This window comes from Rutidosis leptorrhynchoides, chromosome 2 (assembly GCF_046630445.1).
Source record: "Rutidosis leptorrhynchoides isolate AG116_Rl617_1_P2 chromosome 2, CSIRO_AGI_Rlap_v1, whole genome shotgun sequence".
Taxonomy (NCBI): domain Eukaryota; kingdom Viridiplantae; phylum Streptophyta; class Magnoliopsida; order Asterales; family Asteraceae; genus Rutidosis; species Rutidosis leptorrhynchoides.
The window spans coordinates 700605852-700618888 of NC_092334.1; positions in this window are offsets into that span (position 1 = coordinate 700605852).

A 13037-nucleotide genomic window follows, 5' to 3' on the forward strand; every position below is an offset into this window, starting at 1 on the left:
ACCCAACTAGGTCAACTATTACCCATTTGACCCATTTAAACATATAGACTCGCAAAATTGGTCAAACTTGCACCCATTAATGATCTTTCACTAACTCACAAGCATATTAGTGATTAACAACACAATTAATACTTTCAAACCCTAATTTACATGGTCAAACCCTAGATTATAACCATCAGGGTTTTCATACACCCATTTAACCCAAGTTAACCCATTTAACCCCTAAATGGGTCTTACAAGTTCCAAATGAACAAACCCTGGTCATAAATCAAGTAAAACTCAAAACACGGAGTTAAGACTTACCAATACAATCACAACGTAACTAGAGACGTAGGGAATAATTTTAAAACTCGGACTTGGGTGAGATTTGGTCTCCTTCTTCTCCAAATGAGCTTTCTCTCACTAGAACCCTAACTCTCTCTCTAAATTGAATGTGGTGTAGTTGGAAGTGTGTTAAATGAGTTAGGATAACTCATGTATCAGTTTTCTAGATCTAACACCGTCCACAAGTGAAAAGACCAATACACCCCCAAAAGATGCTATTAATTCGGGTTAAAATAGTCAAAACAGCGACACATGTCGTGATCTGCGACACCCCATCGCGATACGCGACCACACATACGCGACATGACACACTCTAACGCGATAGATTGGACAGGAGTGGGGATTTGAAGCCATCGCGTCTGGATCCACTACATCACGCCCCACGATGTCCTTGTACGTGACATACTCCCCTCGGACGCGACAAAAGAACAGAAGAGAGGGTTTTCAACCCATCGTGTTTCAACATCATCTGTCGCGACAGTGATACACGCGATATACCTAACCAATACACGACGAAGGGCCTGATCAAACCAAATTCTAACATTTAATCAAATAACAATCGTTCGCTGTAACAACCCGTCAAAATCGCTATTGACGCGGCACGTTAATCATTGATTCCACAGTGAGGTTTTGACCTCTATATGATACGTTTTGATAAAATATTGCATTCATTAAAATAAGTGACTTTCTAAACATAGAAAGTTATAAACATGTGGGCGAGTGCTTAAGTATAAGCAAATTCCCAAAATACATAAGTCTTTATTTTACAGGTTGACATCACAGTCAATTTATTTATTACACAACGTGATTTTGTTTCGAATGCAATAAACTTTATACAAAGCATGAGAGACTCCATGCAGGCAACAAGCACATCACAGCGGAAGCAGTCTAAGGACCTGAGAATAAAAACATGCTAAAAATGTCAACACGAATGTTGGTGAGTTGTAGGTTTAATTGCTCGAGTCATAAATATATAAAGATGGACCACAAGATTTCATCAAAAGTTTATCAATAGATTCTACGTAACAGAGCACCCTAGTAACTAAACTTAACGCTATAATGATAATTACCCTATTCGTTTTAATACACGCAAACCAACGTGTCATATACAATTATTCGCGCCCACCAGTCCATATCCTATGTACTGGCAGCTACTAGTTACCAAAGCTAAGGGATTTTTCGGTTTAACTCGGTGTAGAATTAAGTATGTACTTGTGTCCATTGCATTTAAAATAAATTGCATGTATTCTCAGCCCAATAATATTTAAAGTATTTAAAAAGGGAGACTATAAACTCACGGTTCAATATTGAGATTCAATATTGTAGGCAAATTGCGTAGACGTAATGATGGTAGATGACTGTATGGTTGGCCTTGGATTCAAGAATAATACCCCGAACAATACCCAATATTTTCTTAGTTTAAAACGGTTTGAAACCCTAATTAAAAACACCCGTACATAACTTGTTACAGTACCATACTACTAATTTAAAATTTAAGCTAGAAAATATACAGAGTGATTTATTTATGTGAGTGTGTGCGTGTTTTTAAGTTCCTAATCACAAGTACTTTGTTCATATGTATATATATATATATATGTGTGTGTGTGTGTGTAAAATAATAATATAATAATATAATATAATAATAAACGTGTTAAATTAAAAGCCGCCATCACTTTTTATGTCAACAAACATTATGCGTTTCGCGTAGATAGGTACGTGGTCCGCGTATGGTGTCTTCATGAAAGTTGTAGATTTTTGAGTTACGGACGTCTGGACACTGGAATCACCTTTTTCGAGTCAGTATGATTTAGTTATGATTTTTCTCGTGAAAGTGCGCAGGTTTAGTGATTTTCATCATTTTAACTTGAAATCTTGATACGAAATGTTGTAGTCTTTTGTTGCTCATTAGAAATCTTTATTTTATATTTAACAACATTTAAGTGAGACTAATTATATACACACACGTCAGCTTGCATGATCAAATATCTAGCTACTTTAAATTTTGTCCTCGTCTAATATCGAATCTATATAGATATGCATGTTTATCAAAAGTGAAAAATAGAAAGTCCCACATTTTTGTCCAAATACAATCTTGCCATTTTCAATGATATATATATCGAGTTATTTATATAACATATATAATTAAATTATTTATTTAAATCATTATATATATATATATATATATATATATATATATATATATATATATATATATATATATATATATATATATATATATATATATATTGTTGTTCGTGAATCGTCGGAAATGATAAAAGGGTACTTGAACGTGTAAACTAGTTCAAAAAGTTTTAAGACTCAACATAATAGGTCCGTTTATCGTGTCGGAAACATTCTATCCTGTAATTAATTTATTAATGTAAAATTTTCTGGGTCATCACATTCGCGGTTAAAACAAAACGATTACAAGGTAAAATACGCACTTTTAGACCATGTATGAGGAAACGGGGTGTTACATGAAGATGTTAACGTTTTTTTTTCTTCATATTTTGTGAAGTAAAATTTAGCCCGATTTAGAGTTTAGGGTTTAGGGTTTAGAGTTTTGTGTTTTGGGTTTAGTCCCTAAACCCAAAACCCTAAATCCTAAAACCTAAACTCTAAACCGTTCGTGTTAAAAACTCAATCTAAATCCTAAATTTAAACCCTAAACCCTAAATTTTTAAACCATAATATCTAAACCCTATAAGCCATAATATCTAAAACCTCAACATACGCTCGAAAAACACGATAATTGTTATATATTACTGCTTCGAGCGTTTCCCCGTCAAAATAAAAACATTTATCACAAAGTGTGTTTATTAAATGTTCATATTTTCATCCAATCTATAATGTTCGTGAACAAAGTTTTTTCAAAAAACGAAAAAAATGCTTCCCCCCGCTTTTCCCCGATTGGTTACTTCCCCCTTGATCCTACCACTATATATATATATATATATATATATATATATATATATATATATATATATATATATATATATATATATATATATATATATATATATATATAGGATAAGGATCTAGCGCTAAGTGGGTGTTGGTGGGATAAGGGGATAAGTGATTTTGTGATTTTTATATATTTAGTTCTACAGCTCCGATTTAAAAAAAAAAAATTGCTGGTATCTATTTTCATTGTGTAGATTCAGAAAAAAAAAAAAAAAATTTAACTGGAGTGTTAAGATGCATCTGATGCATGTTATCCACTGTTTGATACATGTTAACTGCTTTTCATGCATCAGATGCATCTTAATAAAAAATAAAGAAAAAATGACTTTTGATTAAAAAAGAAAAATAGTCTTTGGGGTTTAGTAATTAGGGTTAGTAATTAGGGTTTAGAAATTAGGGTTTAGGGTTTAGAAATTAGGGTTTTAGAACGAGTTTTAATACGGTAAACCCTCAACCCTAAACCCTAACCCTAAACTCTAAATCGGGCTAAATCCTAAAAAAAACTAAAAAAACCTCAAAACACGTTAACATGCATCAGATGCATTTTAAGCTCCTGTTGAAAAAAAAAAATATGAATCTACACAATGTCAGTCGATCACGGATTTTTTTTTTTTTTTTAAATTGAAGCTCTAATATAAAAGATATAAAAATCTCATTTTACTTATCCCCTTATCCCCAAAAAGTCACTTATCCCTTGATCTTCCCTTTATATATATATATATATATATATATATATATATATATATATATATATATATATATATATATATATATATATATATATATAAACTAAAAGTTTTTTGTGAATTGTGGTTGTAAGTTATTTTAAGATGTTTGTATCTATATATTATATCTATATATCTATATTATATATATTATTAAATTAATTACGTGTTTTGTATATGGAATGGGATAATGTGATATTATCCATTCCTTTATTATTATTATTATTGAGTCCTAAGTTTACAGTCATGTAGTTCTAATTACTTAATTACTTAATTTGAATTCTTTGTTCGTAATTTTTATCTAATAATGCGTGATCCACCCAAATTCTATTTAATATTAGTTTTGATAAAATATTAGATATTAGAATACAACAATTTAATATTTTTTTTTTATATTTTACGTTTAATTTTACGTCTACGTTAAGATATTAAGTTACTAACACCATCCAAAGCCACTATTAAAATTTGTTAACACCACGGGGGCTCTTAAGCTCAAAAGAACTTTTAAAATTTGTCAACACCACGGGCTCATAAACTAAAAAGAATAATTGTTTGAAGAACTCAATTAATTTTACACGATTATTTCACTCATCGGCAACCCACAATTTTTTAAAATTTGTCAAAATCACGGACTCTTAAATAATTGTTATACTTTTTCTATTTTTTAGTATCGCTATTTACATACCAATATGAACTGCAATTACATTGTTTGCACAGATATTTACAAAGGTGACTAGATCACTATAAATTTATTCGATTACAAGTATATGTTTTAATAACACCACGGGGGCTCTTAAGCTCAAAAGAACTTTTAAAATTTGTCAACACCACGGGCTCATAAACTAAAAAGAATAATTGTTTGAAGAACTCAATTAATTTTACACGATTATTTCACTCATCGGCAACCCACAATTTTTAAAATTTGTCAACATCACGGACTCTTAAATAATTTTTATACTTTTTCTATTTTTTAGTATCGCTATTTACATACCAATTTGAACTACAATTACATTGTTTATATATATATATATATATATATATATATGTATATAATAAAAAAGTTTAAAAAAGCAAACGGTTTATATTATTAATATAAAAATTATATCAATAATAATAATATATAAATTTATTCGATTACAAGTATATGTTTTAATAACACCATGGGGGCTCTTAAGCTCAAAAGAACTTTTAAAATTTGTCAACACCACGGGCTCATAAACTAAAAAGAATAATTGTTTGAAGAACTCAATTAATTTTACACGATTATTTCACTCATCGCCAACCCACAATTTTTTAAAATTTGTCAACATCACGGACTCTTAAATAATTGTTATACTTTTTTTATTTTTTAGTATCGCTATTTACATACCAATATGAACTGCAATTATATTGTTATATATATATATATATATATATATATATATATATATATATATATATATATATATATATATATATATATATAATAAAAAAAAGTTTAAAAAGCAAACGGTTTAGTTTTGTTTATATATATATATATATATATATATATATATATATATATATATATATATATATATATATATATATATATATATATATATATAATAAAAAAAGTTTAAAAAGCAAACGGTTTAGTTTTGTTTGTAAACGATCAAATTATTCACAACATATAACTCTTAGTCAAAAACGCTAGTTAGGGAAATAATTTGGTAGACATATATAAAAAATTCAAATAAAAGATTTACTCCGTATTATATTATATTATATTATATATTACACCAAAACTAAAGTCAAGTGATGATTTGAAATAAAAAACACAAAATCACACATGATAGTAATAATTAAAATATGAAAAATCAATAAACATGGATTCTCGTGTGCTTAAATCATACGACCAAAACTTGATTTTATTTTAGTATATAAGAGAAATTAATTTCTCATTTCCATAAATAAATAAAAGATAATATTAGATAATAGATAATAACGAATGGTAAGTCATCGCGTTGTGTCGGGTTTGTAAATTCTCGATAGATTCGTTAAATATAAGGTGTGTATGGTATGCGAAAAAATTGAAAAACCGGGGACTAGAGAACCGAACCGAGGAGTTTTGGTACGGTCCATGGTCCTTAATACATAATTTTCGGTACTCGGTACGGGACAGACCGAACCCGAAAAAACGGAAAACGGATCGGACCGTAATATTTAAATTATGTAGATATATTTTTTCTCAATTTATCATGCTTCTTTTAATACAAATTCCAGTAACATGCTTTATTTAAGTAAAAACCTCATATTTCTGAAGTATAAATCATAGAACTTGTAAGCATAGCCCAACGGTTTACCCAGATGTACTTTATGTCATGGGATAGGGAGAGGTCATGGGTTCGATCCCTAGGGATGACATGATTTTCTTTAAAAACAATTGAACACCAATAAAGGTGGTATATATTGACCCTATAGGGAGGTTTTATCGGATTCGTTCACGGACCTCTACTCAGGAACACTGCCCGAATGGATGTGTTCTCGGGTACCGTCGATCGGGTTCGGGTTTCTGCACGAACGTGTGTGATACGTACAAATGATGAGGGTCGTTAAAATAAATGATCTACTGATGTAAAAAATAACGCCGTTAAAAAGACATCATATTTGGTTATTTAATGTTTTTTAGTTATTATGATTATAGTTTATAGTTTATTTATAACTTATAAATCGGTGTAAATTAGGATTAATCTAGAATTAACGTAATAAGCTACATTTTTTGTTTTATATCTACTCTTATTAACCGTCAAAATCTCTCTTTATACTTAAAGCAAACACACAAGTAAGTAACAATTCCATTCAACTTTCAATCCTAGCCATCCAAATTGTTCAACTCCACCAATCTTAACCATACAATTAGTATATATCGATTAGTCACGTGATTATTGATTTAATTATTTACTAACTGACCAAACTACCCTTCCGGAAAAAAACGTACGGGGTTTAGCCCTAAAATTAGGGATCGATCCATCTCAAATTCATTTGCAAGCTACACAGTCTTCTTCAACCCTTCAAAACTCTCTCATCTCAAATCAGTAACACTCAGCTAATCAACCAAAAAACCCTAAATCGATTCTTCATCCAATCCTCCATCCATCGCCAAACAAATCGATTCTTCAGTCATCTATATGGAATTCGCACAAGGTAATCAGATTTTGATCAATCTGTTCAATTTGAATTTAGATTAGTTTTGATGAATCCGTTTATTGATTTGATTTTAATCCAATCGATATAGATGATTTGATTATTCAGATCATATGCATCGACGATGTAATTATTCTGATCATATTCATCGGCATTAAGCATCCAAGGTAAAATCCATCAGTTTGATAGCGAAAAGATCTAAAGATTTCATCTGTTTATTGCTTTATATATCGATTAGTGCTTTAAACTAATGACATCCTTAATTACGATGTCGCCTTAAATTTTAATTTTTCGTATTGCTTTTCTTCATTAACGTTTTCTTTTCGATTTTTCTGTCAAGATTTTGATTTTAAAGTTTATTTGATTTTTGTTCGTTTGGTTAGTATGGAAAGGAGCATGACTAGGTTTTACTAATTCTAAGAATAAGGTGAAAGTGTTTAATATTTTTCACTTCCAATTTGTTTTGTTGCTTATTTTTTTTAATTCGGATTTCAGTTTCTTCTTATTTGATTTAAATGCAGTTGCAGCAAGTTATAATTATATAGTGATTATGAAAGTGTATGTAAGGTGTTTGATAAAATGTCAAAGAGAAATGGAACAAATAAAGTGATGGTGATGGTGTATGCTTGAAGGAAATACATGATGTTAGTCTTGTGAAAAGAAATCACAGGTTTGTAGACTTGAAATTTATTTTCAGTTCATAAAGATCATTACAAAAGTCATGATGAAATTAATTGTGTTTTGTAAAATTGAATGAAAATTGTATATGAATTTATCTTAAAAAAGTCATCATGAAATTTTTGATTCAATTTTTGAATTATTGATATAGTTGTTAATGATATAGATTACTGATTTGTGTATACTGATTTAGTTGTTATTAATATAGTTGTGTTTGTGTATACTGATATAGTTGTTATTTGTGTAGGGTTCGTATCATGATCAGATTATGTATGTCAAACGACTTGCCCATTGCTACAGGTATGACACGATAGCCAATATACATGTTCATTCATTCGGAAATCATATACGATAATCTCGATAAAACTATTTATCTTTTATATGGTATTGTCAATTTACATTCACATACGTTAATCATGATCAGATTGTGTTTGTGTTGAGGCACAGATATAGATTGTTGCTTTTGTTTGTAAATTACTAAAAATTAGGTATTCTAAAGTTTTAAAGTTTAGTAACTTTGTATTTGAATGACTTTTTGCAGGTTTGCAGAAGCTCATCCGGGACACTTCGTATGCTTTAGTTTCAACAATCCTTTGTCTATGTAGTTAAAATCAATTCTGACAAGTTTGATATATACATAAAGGTTTGATTGTTATTTAATTTCATTATGTTTTGATTAGGGATTTTTATAAAGTTTCTTAGTATTTATGTATTTTGTGTTATTTAATCTGTATGTGTTTAATCGATTGAATATTATGAATATCACACTTAACATCTTTCTATCCAATTATTATATTTTACAGATCATTCAAGAACTCAAACAATCAATTGACGGCGGACTCATTATGGTTTCGGATTAGTAGCACATGCAACTCAGAATAATTGGTTTTATACTTTAGGATTCATTGTAAGTAATTTTCAATACCTACCTGAAATTAAGGTTTATGAAAGATGTTAAAACAATAACTTTTTTTGTTCATTTATATTCTTAAGAGTATACAGATTAGGTGATCATGTTTATCGGCTGATACTTTTTCGTTATTTTATATAATTTCTTTTTGTTTTCAGATCTGCTACATTCAATCTGTTTTTATGGACAAAGGTGTGTTCATGAACTTCTTGATTTTTTTTTTATTATCTTTTTATCAATAAATTAATTGATCTGAATATATGGATAAGTACAAACATTTCTAACGGAGCCATTCATGAAATGCATAGGCTAATATGATCAGTTTGTCTTAGTTTGAAAGGTATAGTTAGAATTATTATGTTATTATTAATTGTTGTGTTTTGGTTTAAAAGTGTTAGTTTAATCATAGGTCTGTGGTACACATAATTAAGACCTAAATTAAAATTGAAATTGCAACTCAAAATCAATATGAGTTTTATCGATTAAAGTGTGAAGGCCCCTTTTGTACTCTCAATAGAAAGGTAATAATCTTAGTTTTGTTAGGGTTCATATATAGTGTCTGAACTAACACCATATATGTGTGGATTAAATATTGATTTTTCACCAGAATATAAAGCGAAACGGCCGGATGAATTTTTATTTTGTAATTTCTATGGAAGGCCCTATGGTGATAGTTCATTGTGATGATAAAGGCCTGATATCAAAACTTGGTAAGAATTCATTTGTTTGATGGGAGGCTTCAATTTGTGGACACTATTACAGAAAGTATCCGGATTTGACCATGGCACATCGAGGGGAAATCTAAAGCTATTGTCACAACTTTTCACGTAAGTCCAATCGTGTTATTTCACAATTTGTCCAAAAACTTTGCAATTATAAGTTGTTTTATTTCTGATATAACTTTATTGACCTTTTTTTATCTATTGACTTTAATTGCATTGCGTCCGTATATCACTTTGGATTCTCTTAAGATTACTATACATGTGTCAAACTGGGCAGGTCTTTGATGTTGAATACGTTTTATATGTCATTGTATATAATGTTGTCACATGTTTGTCTTATCTTCATCAGCATTCGACTCTTAATTTGATGAATAATCGTTTTATGGTTTTCCGGGGTTTCAATTGTTGAAGGAAACAAATAAAGGAAAAGCTCTTATATGCAATTAAATAAAGTATAACATCTTTATCTGGTTCTTCATATACTGGAACCTTATGTAAATAAAAGATTCGTATCAGATCATGAAACTAAGTGTGAGCAGAAGAGAAATGTTCATGATCTTGGGCTGGAGACAAGATTATCTACAACCAACTTCAAGCTCATTTACATCATTGAATGCAGACTCTAATCATGATTAGTAGGCAAGAGAATGGTATGCATATTGTTACATGCTACTCCTTAACATTCTTAAACTGGGTATGCATAGTTTATGTTAAATTTTTGTTCCCTTTGAGTAGACTACCCAACAATTAATTATTACAAAATTTAATGGTCAAGAGATTGAGTATACGACCCAACAAAATATGTAATCGTATGTAGATTCTTACATGTATGTAGATTCTTACATGGTACTACTTAACATTCTTAAGCTCTCTATACGACCCAACAATTAATTATTTAATGGTCAAGAGATCGAATAATAAGTCAAACCTATAATTTTTTAAAGTACTCATATATTTTAATAGTGTGTAACACGATAGCCTTTTTGTAGGAAATAATGAAGTAAAAGCTCTGATATGCAATTAAATCAGGCCAAGGGTCGTACAAGTCTATCTCAATTACATTGTTCTTAAGCAAACAAACTATATAAGTTGTGAATATGTGACTATCAGATTCGAAAATGGTGGTACAAAGGTTCCGGCACGTGTGCAGATAGCCAAATAGTGCACTCTCTACTGATCAGTTGATTTCATTTTCAAGGTAAGTATCTATATGATTTTACTGCGTTTATACTCTGTATGTTTAAATATTTATGCTTTTTTATTATTTATTATATTTATACTATTGTGTATGAGCGAGGCAAATATAGTGGGAAGGCAGCAAAAATGGAGTTTATAATTTTGGAAACTATGTAGAAGCTTTTGCGCATTATTACGGGTTTGCCTTATCATGTAGCATTGAATCATACTTCATTGAGTCATGCCGGTCTTGCGCCAGGTTGAAGGCGTAAGCACTTTCCGTCACAAATGAGTTTTAAAATGGTTAGTTTCTTGTGTGGCTTAAAACAGATCATGTTGAAATTATGAAAACAATTTTTGGTCTTTTATTGTAACTTTTCTTATAAGGGCTAATTCTGAAAACTGTTGAAAGATAAATAATTAGAGTATAACTCAACAAAGAGTTATGAAACCACTATATAACCCATTCAATTGCCACAGACTATTGAATATGACATGTTAGATCATTATCATGAGATGAACCAATATATTTTGACAAATGAACCATCTCTTAATTCATTGTTCTTTTGCAGACTTTACTACATGGGTCCTTATGACGTAAGTTTAAAAAATTGGCCACGAAGTAGGTAAATTGTGTCAAAAACTTGACTGACCTGACCATTCTTTTCTTTTTTATATTTTTCTATATAGCGTTTTGCATTTTCCTTAAGTGTTGATACTTAAGTATTAACGTCACATCATTGAGCACAATCATGGTTTAGCCTTCTAGCAGTTGGAATCACCCGGAGTCGATGTCTACTGATGGGTATACTATACATTTTACTTGAATGACAAAAACTTTGTATTTTATAATAGGGTTAAAGCCACAAATTGGCTATATACTTTCTCAAATGTCCCTATGTCGCCCATATACCAATTGGCGTCCCACTGTCGTCTACAAACTTTCAAAAAATGTACCGATGTCGCCCACTATTCTTTTTTACGTGTAACGAAAATAATTGATGGTGTGGCTTCTAAGTAGTCATTACACGTCGATGATACATCAAAACAGAAGCTAAAAGTATATGGGAGACATCGGACACAACTGAAAGTATATTGGCGACATCGGGACATATAAAATGAAAAAAAGGTTAAATAATTAACTTTACCGGTTCAGCAGGTAACCGGTAACGAAATGTTGGCATTGGTACATTTTTAAAAGTTTGTAGACGACAGTGGGATGCAAATGGGTATCTGGGCGACATCGGAACATTCGAGAAAGTATATATAGCCAATTTGTGGCTTTAACCCTTAATAATAATAAACAGATAATTTTTTCTAGTGATTTCTTTACTTATTAACATAATAACCAATCGAAAAGGGGTCGGATTGCCATTTTTTGTTTTATTTAGGTGTTGAGAAATTTCCGTTTTGCTCTAATAAGTTACTGGAGTGGATTATTACATGTAGTGGGCCATGTGTTCTAATATATGCTTATGATTGTGGATTTAGTGTACAGAAAATAAATTGGTCCAAACACAATCTGATATATCTTTTTCTTTCTCTTCCAAGTATGTTACCTATTTGTATGTTACCTAATATTAGCTATATTTGTTTTTATGTTTCAGGAAGAAATAGGAGGATACAACTATCTTGCAACACAAAAGACAACCTTAAATTCGTTAGTTTACCGGTACTCCTTTTTTGTTAGTTATGGATTTCCTTCAACTACATCTTTTGATCAATTGTTGATATAGATAGTTATAGGTTGTTACTAATGTTGCCTCATATTTGATGGTCATGGATGAAAACTGATTGTTCAAAAGCATGGGATGGGTCCAAGAGGTCCGGCTCTGGTATGTGGTGCTTTACAACTTATCATAGATTTTTAGAATCCTTTAAGTAGGTCAGGCCTTACTCTTTGGGTGTGTTTGGCGCAAGAGCTTATGGGAGCTTATGGGAGCTTGAGCTTATGATTTTAATAAGTTTCAAGTAATAAGCTTTGTTTGGTAGACATAAAAAGTAGAGCTTATGAAAATCATAAGCTCTAGAAAAAGAAGCTACTTTTAGTAGCTTATGAAAAAAAGTAGAGCTTATGAACTGGAAAATAAGCTCCAGCTAGTTTACCAAACACTAGTTTACCAAACACTTATAAAAAATAATAAGCTCCAGCTACCATAAGCTCCAGCTCCAGCTCTAGCCCATAAGCTCCAGCTCCAACTATAAGCTCCAGCTCCAGCTAGTTTCATCCAAACACACCCTTTAAATTACATATTTTCCGAACTGCTTAAAAGTGAAACTTCCATTATATCATAATAATTAATCAACTAAATATTATTTGACTTAGATTAGATGGATAATGGGGACAATCCAGACAAATTTTTGTCGGAACAA